Source organism: Planococcus citri, chromosome 1 (genome assembly GCF_950023065.1).
Source record: "Planococcus citri chromosome 1, ihPlaCitr1.1, whole genome shotgun sequence".
NCBI classification, from domain to species: domain Eukaryota; kingdom Metazoa; phylum Arthropoda; class Insecta; order Hemiptera; family Pseudococcidae; genus Planococcus; species Planococcus citri.
In genome coordinates this window covers 3,572,102-3,585,285 of record NC_088677.1, presented here as the reverse complement: position 1 = coordinate 3,585,285, position 13,184 = coordinate 3,572,102, and the positions used below count along the sequence as shown (strand labels likewise).

Here is a 13,184-nt window from a genome sequence, read left to right as displayed (position 1 = left end):
GGTTGGGAAACTGGTACCTGAACCGGTTTAGATGAACTTTTTTGCTCGCGTACGTCTACGTATGTGTCGTTGATGTAATTTCAAAAGTATACAGGGTGTCTCGTGGGAAGCTGGTGAATCGTTGGTCCCATACACATGTGGCAATCCTACACGAATGTTGAATGAGATTTTGTGGTGAAGATTAATGATTGAAAGGGTTAGGCTGAAGAGTTGGAGAAATGAATGGAAAACGATCGAGCTGTAAAGATGTGAATATACTCGTAGGTGTGCCCGAAAGTTCTCCAGTAGAAGGGTTGAATTTGCTAGAAACTGCAATATATGCAGCCTGTATTGTGCTAGGAAAGGGGAGGAGGGAGGAGATGGTACGAATTAAGTAATATTCCAGATGAAAAATATCGATCTCGAAAAATCTTCGTATCGAATGATACAAAAAATTGTTGCGATGAAGTAATAATTATTTTGACGTTTTCAAACTCTTTTCACTTTATGAATGAATGCTTTTTTCTACGTCTTGAAAATTTTTTTTCAAAAACTCGTTAGCATAATACCTAGGTAATTGTTTGAAAATATAACGATGAAGTAAACCTGTTCAAACAATTGAGATATTTATGTTTTGTTATTTCATTTCATCCTGTCATTTGTATACTATGTACATATTTTCACGTGACGTTGACGTTATCTGTTGTTTATTTCTCGAATCTGACTCAGCCAAAATTAGAAATAAATTCTGTGGAGTAGTGATAAGAGTATAGGTGTGTGGAATTATCGTAAAACGCGTTATTTAGATACTTGAAGATCAATTGGAGTAATTGAAAGGGATGGAAGTGTAAAAAATTGAACAGATTGTGTAATTTCATGAATCATGATGGTGGAATTGGCCAAATTATGGAATGAAATCGAGCCCCATTCTGATTTTTTTTTCTAATGATATCGATGATTGATGTGAAAAAATTTTATCGGGAGTTGTTTGTTTCCTTATCCCTTACCTTCCTGTATTTTTACCCATTTTATTATATTATTTTGAGAAATTTTTCATTTGGTAAAATTGAAGGAAAATTCTCGTTCTTTAGCTCAAGTTACATCTTCTGAAAGGGGTTAAATAATAGTCTATAATATTAAAAAAAATTTCAGATTTTGAAATTTTCAAACGATGAAACTCAGGGCAAAGCAAAAGGTGCCATTTTTAGAAAATCATCAATACTTTTTTGTAGAAAATTTTCCTACATGTTCAAAAAAATTGCAAAAAAAAACTGTAACGAAAGGATTATTAATTTTCAGTGATGAATTCGAAGAAGTGATCAGCTCTCCCCCTCTCCCTATTGTGATCTCTAAATAACAGAGAGGGAAAGGGGAGGGGGTCTGAGTGCCCCTGCCCCAAAAGTTTTAGATTTCGTTTTTTTCACTCTGGAATATGTTTTCGACACGTTAAAGTTAAAATCAACTTTAAAGTTCTACGTTTTTGTCTTCTTAATTTTTTTGTTTTTTTTCCTATGCCTCCCCTTCCCCTCCAGCTTCTATGAAACGTTGGAAACAATTTCCTGTCAGACAAAAGTTCTACTTTTTGCCATAAAATGGCCGAGAAATTTGACCTTTTTTTGGCAAAATTGTCATTAGAAAGTCTCGAGTTTTTTTTTTTTTTTTTTTTTAAAGCAAAATTGTGTCTTATGATTTTGTCGTAAAGGTCTTGCCTTTCTTTCAGAGTAATTTTTTTGCCTAAAAAAAGGCAATTTTTTACCAAACTGAAAATTTTCCATCTATTTTCATATCATTTCAAAGTGTTGATTTTTTTTTTCGTTTGTTCTTATCTATTCACTTTGAAAATGAAGTAATTTTGTCTCGAATCAATTTCGACCCCCCCCCTCCCTCCCACCTCTCCCCCTCCTCTGAATCGCTAAGAGAAAATTTCATGCTTTTGCAGATTGGCATGTTTGTTAATCAGTTCAAGAAACCTCAATTTATTTTTTTTGACCAAAATTCGTATTACGAATTGAAAAAAATACTCTGATTTGGGCACGAGAGTCTTGGAAATTGGAATGGTAGGGGAAAGGGACTTAAATGAATTGCAAGTTCTTTCAATTTTTTTGAGTTAGCGAAGAGTCCTTTTAGAGCTGAAAAAAGTCAAAACGGTGGCCAAACGTATTTGAAAATGAGGAGATGAGTAGCTAATTTTCGAATTGTGAGATATTTCAAATTCTTTCCCTTCAGCTTTTCAACTCACTCTTGACCGCAAATGTCGCCAATGTTTTCAAATTATTCAATTTTAGATTTTGAATGGATAAAATTATCAAATCAGGCGAATTTTCGCTATTTTTTGAACTTTTTAATGCGTTGAGCAGATGAGAACCTGATTTTGCGAGGTTAATTTTTGTGTTTTTCGATTTTTTTGAGTTGAAGAAATCTAGATTGATGTGCAAATGTACAAAATTACTAAAAAAAAAAAATACTGATTTTCAAAATTTTCAGTATGTTTGTTTCCCCCCTCCCCCCTTCAGTTCGTCACAGGATTCCTCGATGGGTGATTTAATATCAAATGAGCATAATTTTAGGTTCAAGTAGGTACTCAAATTCTGCTCAACAATTTTTTTCGCAAATTTTTAAGAAGAAAATCACTAACATGGCTTCTCGACCCCCCCTCCCCTCCCATCTGTGATAGTTTGGGATGTTTTTTTTTTTCCAGCAAATGATTTCTCGTCACGTTGCCCAACTTTGGAATCGAATTGCTCGAAAGTGCTGTAAATTGGAGAAAATCTGTTCGATGTGTTTTCAAGGGCATTGACAGTGGTTTCAAAAATATTTGCCAAAAATTTCAAAAATTCAAAGTTCAGTTTTTTGAAAACTTGGTTGAGCAAAGCTGGCCAAATTTTGAAGCAATAAATTGAAAATTTGAAGAAAAAAATCCAGGAAGCCGGAAGTGTACATTTTTATGATTACCAGTGGTGAAATTTTCCTGATTGGATTTGAAAAATAGGGGGTGGGAGGGGCTAAGCCTCAAAATTCTGGTCAAAATGTAAAAAAATGTCAAATATTGTGTGACATATCGTTTCATATATTTTCGAGAACGCTAAATACGATTCTAAACTCATTTTTTCGATTCGACCCCTCCATTGTCACTTTGGGCCCCCAAAAATCTAATTTCTTGCGATTTTTTCCATTTTCAGGAAATTTTATGGACCAATAATGGAGGTGTTCAGAAGGGTCGAATAAAAAAATAAAATTGAAATTCGTATTCAGCGGTCTCGAAAATGTATGAAATGATATGTCACACTATGTATATTATTTTTCTGCATTTTGACCAACATTTTGAGACTTCGTACCTCTCATGGTTTCACAAATCCCATCACCGAAACTTTGCAGTTGTAAATATCATATAAATGTATGTTTCTTGATATTTTTTTTTCAAATTATTGAAAGATTACTCCAGAATGAGGTGAGCTCATGAAAATGGAGCTTTCAAAAAAAAGCTCATTTTTGAATTTTTAGCAAATATTTTTGAAACTTTTTTCAAATTATTTTTGAAATGTCGCAAACAGATTTTCTTCGAATTTTGGCAATCTCGAGTAATAAATTACAAGAAATTTCAACTGCTGAAAAATAACCAACACCCCCCCCCCCTCCCACTCTTCATCGGACTGAAGGAGTTTTGGAGAGACCATAAGGAACCTGTGAACAAAATTAGAGCGAAAATGTAGCAAGCAAACCCAAAAACGTACTAATTTGATGTGGAAAGACTCTGCTACCACTTTTTGCTTATTTAAGTTCAATATGGTTCATATTTTCCGCATCCCCCCTCTCCTTGCCCTATAAATAGATTTTTTTCGAATTGATTTCCTTCGAGTGCGATTCGATTGTTGACATGTTGGCCTAATGACGTTCATTTATTTGCATTTTGCAATCTGTTCGGTGTTGAATGAGATAAATAGAACGAATAGCTCTTGAAAACTTGACGAAATTAATCGCAAATAATTACAAATTATCAGTTTAACGATTATTTCTCGTTACACGTAGGTATGTATGTACTTATTCAAACGTGTGGTTTTTTTATTTATTTTTTTTTCTCATTACCACGAGCATCTCTCCATCTCTGTCTTTCTTTTCAAACACCTACACGCGCATCCTTACTATAGGTAGAGGTACTATACGTGTCAATACTTTCGCTTTTTATCTAATACATTGTGTACTTGTGTAGCTCACGTTGTTACAATGTAATGGTTTTTTTTTATACGAGTACAATGAACACTGGCGAAATGTCACCAACCTTTCAAAAAAAACTTGTGTATAGATGGTTAGATAGTAGAGGTAGGGACACCTTGTATAGATATTTGTACTGCGCGGTGTCGGTGGTGGTGGTGTTGGCGAATAATACGAAAATAAACTCGAGATCGGAAGACCACCTTGTGGTAGGTTCGTAGAAACCGGAATTCTTTCCGGACAGATGATTTTAATAGTCGTACCATTTGAGAAACCAGTTCGCGTCGTCCAAGTAAAGTAAATGTAAGTAAGAGAGGGAAAAAAAATACATATAAAATAAATAATAATAATGAAGTAAAAAAGAGTAAAAGAGAAGGAGTCGTTTCTGGGAAACACGAACGGACTACGGGTTCTGAGAATTCGCGGATAATTATAATCAACTCTCGGCTATACGAGTAGGTACGTCTATACGACTACGTTTACGTATATCTTTACCTATACTCGTATACGAGTGTAACAAATTGCGTTCGTTGTAGAATGCGATTATCATTTTTTGACGTATCGATGAGCCTTCAAAAAATTCAAAACCGGTTTCACTCATGGAAAAAATGCAGATGTAGAGAAGAAAATACAAAGTTGAAAATACTCTGACGTGAATTGCTAACGACCTGTTTTTTTTTCTCTCTTTTTTCGTCCTACGAATACGATTATAATATCGTGCGAGAATCGCTAAATTTAAACGTGTGCACTCGAAAAAATTTCGTTAAAAAATTGATAAATTAATGTTAGGTAGGTAGGTACTTGGAATCGTCTTGAATTTGGGAATATACACGATACACGTGTGTCTGTGTGTGCTCTGGCAGTATTTTAGAGATAGATATACTTGTACTTTGTGAAAGTGTATTATTATGCATAATATAAGTATAGGTATTACAGAAGGGTAGGTAAGGTGGAGGTGGGCATGGGTAAAGTACACGAGGACAAGTTCGACATTTGCGAAGCGATTAAAAAGATTAAAAACCATTCCGAGAATTTATTTCGCACGTGCCTTGTTAAATGAAAAAAATTGTCGTCGTCGTTAGAATTTATAATTTTTTTCCAACTCCCCCCAATGAAGCGGGGAAAAGAGGGTCGATAACGAGTACCTTACTTGTAATCTGCCCCGCTGAGTTGAAAAGTGTCGTTATTTTCGAGATCCACGTGTTTCGAATTTGAGATTTTTTAACTGACAGGGAATCTCTGATTTGCACAGGGTTGCGATTTTTGGAGGGAAAATTGTCTGAAATCTTCATAAATGAAATTTCAACTGCTCGATTGATTATTTTCGAATTGGCGAATTTTTGAAAAAATTTAAAATTGATTATTTTCGGCGATTTGCTCTCTTTTTTTTGAAAAAATGTAATTTTATTCGGTAAAAATGATGGAAATTAGGACCGAAACTGATATCAACTCCCTCGAACCGAATTTTATCATTTTTCGTCATTCTGGAGGCTCCAGCATGATTTTCAGTTTCTCCAGAATTTTGAAATTTCTCCAGGAAACGTGTAAAAATTCATTTGGGTAGCTAAAAATAAAATTGTGGATAATTCTGGACTCATATTTTATCCGCATTTTGGCAGATTTTCAGGCAGACACCTCAAGTGCATTTTTTTGACCAAAATATTTGAACGGAAAAAAATTCAAAAAATCATCTAAAATTTTTAAAATTTGCTCGAAAGGCTTTGCCTCGCTCATCCAGAGCTCATCGTACTTGGTTTAATTTTTTTTTTCAAAAAAATTCAAAAATTCAAATTTTTACATCTTACTTTTTTCCAAAAATTTTTAAAAGTCAGACTTTTTATCAAATTTACCAAAAATTTCTCATTTCTTGTCAAAAACAGCTAAAAGATGTTGTTTTTTGGCGAAAAGTTCAAAAAAATTCTCACTGTCTTGTCAAAAACTGCGTTAAAATCTCGTATTTTGCAACAAAAAAAAGTTGCAAAAACGTCTCGCTTTTTGAACAAAAATTTCAAAAAACATTTTGGCAAAAATTGCCGAAAAGATGCGATGTTTGATAAAAATTTGAAAAATTTCGCTTTTAACTGAATTTCTAAAAAGTCTTTGCTTTTTTAATCTAAAATTGCGAAAAATTACCATTTTCTTCCATAATTGCCGAAGTCTCATTTTTTAGCAAAAAAATTCCTCAAAGTTCGACTTTTTTGCCAAAAATTGTCGAAAGGCGCTTTTTTTCTCAAAAAGTTGCTAAATGGTGGTTTTTCAACAGAAATTTGATTCATTAATTGTAAAAAAGTTCTAATTTCCGCTAAAATTTCCAAAAAGTCCCGATCGAGTTTCATAATCTGATCTGATTTTATTTTGAACGTTTTGTTTCTTAATTTTTTTTTAGGTATTAAATTCAATTTAGAAGTTTTTTTTGTGATTTTTTTCTGCATTAAAATGATTTAAACACATTTTATAAGTTTTTTGATTCCTTTTTCGAACGTTTTTTGGTTACCAAAATTACTTTTAAATGTAAAAAGTCGAGTTCGAGTCCGGCTCGCCCATAATCAACCCCCTCCCTCCCCTCCTCTTTCAATCCGATTCAAATTTTGTCATCTCAAGTTATTCTGGAGCCTCCAACATGATTTTTGACCTCTCCAAAATTTTAGAATTTCTCCAAATTAGTTTGGGAAGTTGAAATCAACCCCCCTACCTCCCCTCCCCTCTCCATCTATTTCAAATTTCGCCATTTCAAGTTATTCTGGAGCCTCCTTCATAATTTTTGACCTCTCCAGAATTTTAAAATTTCTCCAAATTAATTCGGGAAGCTAAAATTAACCCCCTACCTCCCCTCCCATCACTATCAAATTCAAATTTCGCCATTTCAAGTTATTCTGGAGCCTCCAACATAATTTTTGACCTCTCCAGAATTTTAAAATTTCTACAAATTAATTTGGGAAGCTAAAATCAACCCCCCTACCTCCCCTCCCCTCCCCATTCAATTCAAATTTCGTCATCTGAAGTTATTCTGAAGCCTCCAACATAACTTTTGACCTCTCCAAAATTTTAGAATTTCTCCAAATTGATTTGCGAAGGTAAAATCAGCCCCCTTCCTCTCCCTCCCCTCTCCATCTAATTCAAATTTTGCCATCTCAAGTTATTCTAGAGCCCCCTACATAATTTTTGACCTCTCCAGAATTTTAGAATTTCTCCAAATTAATTTGTGAAGCTAAAATCAACCCCCTTACCTTCCCTCCCCTCACCATTCAATTCAAATTTCGCCATTTCAAAGTTATTCTGTAGCCTCAAACATAATTTTTGGCTTCTTTAAAATTTTAGAATTTCTCCAAATTAATTTGGGTAGCTAAAATCAACCCACCTACCTCCCTTCCCCTCTCCATCCAATTCAAATTTCGCCATTTCAAGTTATTCTGGAGCCCCCTACATAATTTTTGACCTCTCCAGAATTTTAAAATGTCTCCACATTAATGTGGGAAGCTAAAATCAACCCCCTTCCTCCCCTCACCACTCCATCCAATTCGAATTCCGCCATTTAAAGTCATTTTGAAGCCAACAACATACGTTTTGACCTCTCCAGAATTTTGAAATTTCTCCAAATTAATTTGGGAAGTTAAAATCAACCTCCCCTACCTCCCCTCCCCTCTCTATTTAATTCAAATTTCCCATTTCAAGTTAATCCTGCAACCTTCGGCGACATTTTTGACCCCTCCAGAATTTTAAAATTTCTCCAAATTAATTTGAGAAGTTAAAAATCGAGTTGTGGCGTATTCCCAACCATATTTAACGAATTTATCTACATTCATTTTGCTCGATTTCCAAACGACTTGTCGAATGCGTTTTTTCGACCGGGATATTTGAAGGTAAAAAATTTAAAACATCAAAAATTTTCTATTCGTAAAGAAATTTGAGAAATTAGCACGAATGGCTTTTTCTCGTCTAAAACCAGAGCTTCAAATCCGAATTTTAGCATTTCGAGTTGTTTTGGAGACTGCAGCGTTTTTTTTTTTTTTTTTTTTTTTTACTAGAATAATTCAATGCGAGAACTGGAGAATTCTGGTCAAAAAAGACCCTCGAGGAATTGGCTCAAAGTCAAAGAAGATAAATCCTTCAAACAATAAGTCACAACTCGATTTTCAGCTTCCCCAATCAATTCTCATACTTTCTGGAGAAATCTAAACTCGAGCTGGAGGCTCCAAATCGTGAAAGGTATTCTAAGGGGGGGGGATGGTTTTGACAAAATACAGCCATTCGTGCAAGTTATTGAAACTTGTCCTTCAAACGTAAATTTTTTTTTGAGTTTTTCATCATTTCGCTTAGACTTTGCTGTTCCATAAAAAACGCCTTCAAGGGTCCGTCTGGAAATCGGTGGTGGAGGGGGGGGATAAGAAAAGAATAAACCCATAAAATTTATACGAAGATGTTGAAAATTTTTCAATTTTTGGCAACTTCTCACACCCCTGTTGAGGTATTCTTTCCCCTCGGATCTTGAAAGTTACCACATTTTTAAATTCATTCGGCTTGAATTATGTAAAACTGGCCCCAAAAGTTCCTCAGATGACCAAATTTTGAAAAATGGAGATCCGAACCCCCCTTTAGACCCTCCTTTGCCTCTCCCATGGGATTTAGCGAATGCCTTCAATGCTTAAAAAATTATTTTTGGAGTCATTGTTCATAATTCCTAATTTTTGGCTTGTAAAAAAAAAGTGTAATTTGCCACCGGACTCTTGTTTTACTTTCCCAGACCATGTTTAATTTTACTTAGCTCGAGTAGTCAAGCTCGCTGTGTGACCGGTGAACGACACCATTTATTAAATTTTATTGCTCGATGGTGTGGACTGGGTGCGGGTGAGGGACCCGCAGGCTACGGCTACAGTCCGGCTCGTTTTCAAAGCGATTTTTTCCTTCTCGTATTGTATTTTATCAGGTATAAGGGGACTTTTTCCACGAAAAGAAATTATCGGTCGATGAAATTTTTCATTTTTGAGTACCTACATTTGTTGCGTTGCGTTGTTGTTTTATTATTTTAGCAGCACGATGCGAGAATAATTAACGAAAATATAAAATACTGAGAAATGAATTGCATTTTTAGGTTGCGCGAACGGGACGCGAATTATACGGCGACATAATTACTTATTTTCGCTGACTGAATGACACCAATTTGTTACGTGCGCCGTCCTTCGTTTTACTTTCAACCGTTGGCCATGCGCCTTGTGTATTTATACGTACAAATTTACATATGCATTTTTTTTCCTTTTGGCAAAAAAAAATTTGCGAGTCAATTGATTAATTTAGCTCGATGGCGCGTACACGTTCCTCTATGTACAGAGTTCATGAATATTCAATAGTTTATCGCAACCCTTTGCTTTACTCTGCTCGACAATTAGAACCTGCTGCAGTTTACACGTTGGTTTTTATACTCGTACACTACCTCAAGTGCCAGGAAATGAGCAGGGAAAAAAGTAAAAGCTTCTTAGAACTATAAAGAAAGGTCATTCGATATTTATTAGTATTTTTAACGATTTCTTTGTTAACTTGTTGGTCGTTTATTACTTTCCCAAGAATATAGCCGCGCGTTCGCGTTTGTGTTTTGTTTCTATTTGCTTTTTATACGTATACTCGTATCGTATAGGTAGAGGCATAGAGGTACTGTGTGGTGTTGTGGTACATTGAATTGAATGGCGACCTTATTTTCAACGTAAAAAATGCGTCTCCGTGTAAGTTTCAGGTATTCGGTTCGTCTGTCGAGTCTATTCAATGGTCTGTTTCGACTAAAGGTTGGTATTTCCTAGAAATATCCGCTTGGTTCCCGTATTATATTGGTTGACGTAGTACTAGGAATAGGGACCTAGGCGGCGTGTCGCAGTCGTCGTGTAAGACAAGTGGACCACTGTGTGCCAGTGTCAGTGTCGGAGTGGGGTGATTTTTTTTCAGTCTTTCAATGATGTTTAAAAGATGATAATTCTATTATGTTATTGTCCAATATTGTGAAAAAGGTATTCGACGTTTGTGTACAGGATAATGAAGCTGATTACATTTTTCCAAGTATTTTACTGCAGGCTGTACAAAAAAAAGGTGTATTGTTATTTAAATTGACCTGAAAATGTGTTTAAAGTTGACAAGAGGTGAGCCGAATGAAGGGAGGGGGTGTCTCGACCTAAGTTGGATATTTTTGGAAAAAATTGGGAAGAAATTTCTAGTTAAAGTTGACAGGGGAGGTGTCTCACCACCCCCCCCCCACCAATATTTGGACAAGTAGTTTGAAAATTTTGGGAAGTTGGGAAGAAATTGTGTAAGCAGGAAAAATCAAATAATATCAAAAACCACAAATTTTTATTTCTTGAATTAAAAATATTCAAAAGATTTCGCTGGGACCAGATTTGTTTTCCTTTTCCCTTTCTTTGACCAAAGTTGGAGAATAAAAAAATTGACTACTCGCCTCAAAAATGTCCTTTCACTTGAAATTGTCCAAAAAGAAAAGTCTTTCCAGTACATTCCAGTCAAAAACTGCCAGAAAGTCCCAACTTCTGCTGAAATGTCAAAAAGTGTCCTATTTTTAGCCGAAACTTCGGAAACAATGATTTATAATTTTTGGCAAAATTGATAGTTTTTGAAAAAATGAAATTCCTGAAAAAAAATGAAGAATTGTGAATTTTCTGAAGCTTTGTTCTGTTCTCTTTTTAAATTTGATTTTCAAACGTTTTGAAAATTTATTGTCATCTGAGAGAAAATGTCTAGGAATTCAAATTTTTAAAATAAGGGAAGAATAAGAAGGAAATTCAAAAAAAAAAGATTTAAAATATGAGGAGAACAAGTTATTTTTCAGAAGAGAGAGTCCCAAAATGTTTGTTCCCATAATTAAAAAATGAAAAAAAAAGACAAAAGTAGGACAATTTTTCAAATTTAATTCAATTGGAAGGGGGAGGGAGTTGAATATTACTATCAACTTTTTTCACCACTTTAGAAAAAATTTCGGATATTTTTTCAATCCAAAATTTTTAGATGTTTAGTTTTTCCACCCCCTCCCCTCCCCTCCGAATTTATCATCACTTGAGAGAAAATTTTTAATATGGGAAGAATAAATTGGAAATTCAAAAAATTTTTATTTAAAATACGAGAAAACAAGTAATTTTTCCAAAAATACCTCAATCATTTTCAGAAGGGGGAGTCCCATCATTCAAAATAGAAGAAAAGACAAAAGTAGATCGATTTCACAAATTTTTTTTCAATAGATGGGGGGGGGCGGAGGTTCAATATTATAACTGCATAATTATAAATTTTTTTCATCACTTACATGAGAAAGCATTTCGGATTTTTTTTCAATTCAGAAATTTCCAGATGTTTAGATCTTTTACCCCCCTCCCCCCTCCTCCACCTCTAGAATTTAGCATAGCTTTGGAGAAAAATTTTGGAAATTCAAATTTTCAAAATGAAGGAAGAATACACGGGAAATTTAATAATATTTTATTCACAATTTTTAGATGTTTAGTTTTTCCACCCCTCCCCTCCCCTCCGAATTTATCATCACTTGTGAAAAAATGTTTAATATGGGAAAAATACATTGGAAATTCAAAAAAATTTAATTTAAAATACGAGAAAACAAGTTTTTTTCCCAAAAATACCTCAATATTTTTCAGAAGGGGGGGGGTTCCATAATTTAAAAATAGAAGGAAAAACTGTCAAAGCAGGACAAATTCTCAAATTTTATTTCAATTAAAGAGGGGAGGAGGGTTCAATATTATAACTATCAATTTTTTTCATCACTTGCGTAAGAAAGCATTTCTTCGGATTTTTTTTTTCAGTTCAAAAATTTCCAGATGTTTAGATCTCTTACCCCCCCCTCCCCCCTCTAGAATTTATCATCACTGTGGAGAAAAATTTTAGAAATTCAAATTTTCAAAATGAAGGAAGAATAAACGAGAAATTTAAAACATTTTTATTCAAAATATGAAAACACAAGTTATTTTTCCAAAAATACCTCACGTCAGTATTTTTCAGAAGGAGGAGGGGGAAGTCCCATAATTTTTGTTCCATAATTTAAAAATAGAAGAAAAGACAAAAGCAGAACAAATTCTCAAATTTTATTTCAATAGAGGGGGGGGGGTTCAATATCGGAATTATCATTTTCTTTCATCATTTACATAAGAAAGTATTTCGTTTTTTTTTTTCAATTCAAAAATTTTCAGATGTTTAGATTTTTTACCCTCCCCCCCCTCCTCCACCTTCTCCAATAGAATTTATCTGTACTTTGGAGAACATTTTTAGAAATTCAAATTTTCGAAATGAGGGAAGAATGAACAGGAAATTCAAAAAATGTATATTCAAAATATGAAAAAACAAGTTATTTTTCCAAAAATACTTCAATATTTTTCAGAAGGGGGAGGGGAGTCCCATGATTTTTGTGAGGGGAGGTTCAATATTATAACTATACATTTTTTTCACTACTTACATAAGAAAGCATTTCGGATTTTTTTTTCAATTCAAAATTTTCAGATGTTTAGAGCTTTCACCCCCCCTCGTCTCCCTCACAGACTATCATCATTCATCACTTTAGAGAAAATTTTTAAAAAATCAAATTTTCAAAATGAGGGAAAAATAAACGGGAAATTCTCAATATTTTTCAGGAAAAGAAGTCTCAAAATGTTTGTTCCGTGATTAAAAAATATAAAAAAGTGAGTATTACAAACACAAAGTGTCAAACAAACGGAACATTATGAAGGAAAAAAATGGAAAAAGCGGAACTTTCTGAAGGACACCTTTTTAAATTAATATTTCAATCTTTGGGAATCAAATGAAATCAAAATTCATCACTCTTTACCGAGAACTTATTAAAATATTTTTTGTCAAGTATGAAAGCATTGAATATTGAAATTTTCTCAACATTTTTGCTTCCAACTCCCCTTTCCATAATTTGTTCTAACCACATCTGGCTGATAAGCATGAAAAATATTGTGATAGAAGGAAGGGGGGATTGGAAAAATTTCTGTCTCATCCCCTCC

At 34.1% G+C, this 13,184-nt stretch overlaps 1 protein-coding gene across 6 annotated transcripts in view; it reads left to right on the top strand.

Annotated features, from left to right (window-relative positions):
- Positions 1-13,184, top strand: part of LOC135845161 (suppressor of cytokine signaling 2-like) — a 64,586-nt gene that overhangs the window by 33,198 nt on the left and 18,204 nt on the right. The window lies entirely within an intron of this gene.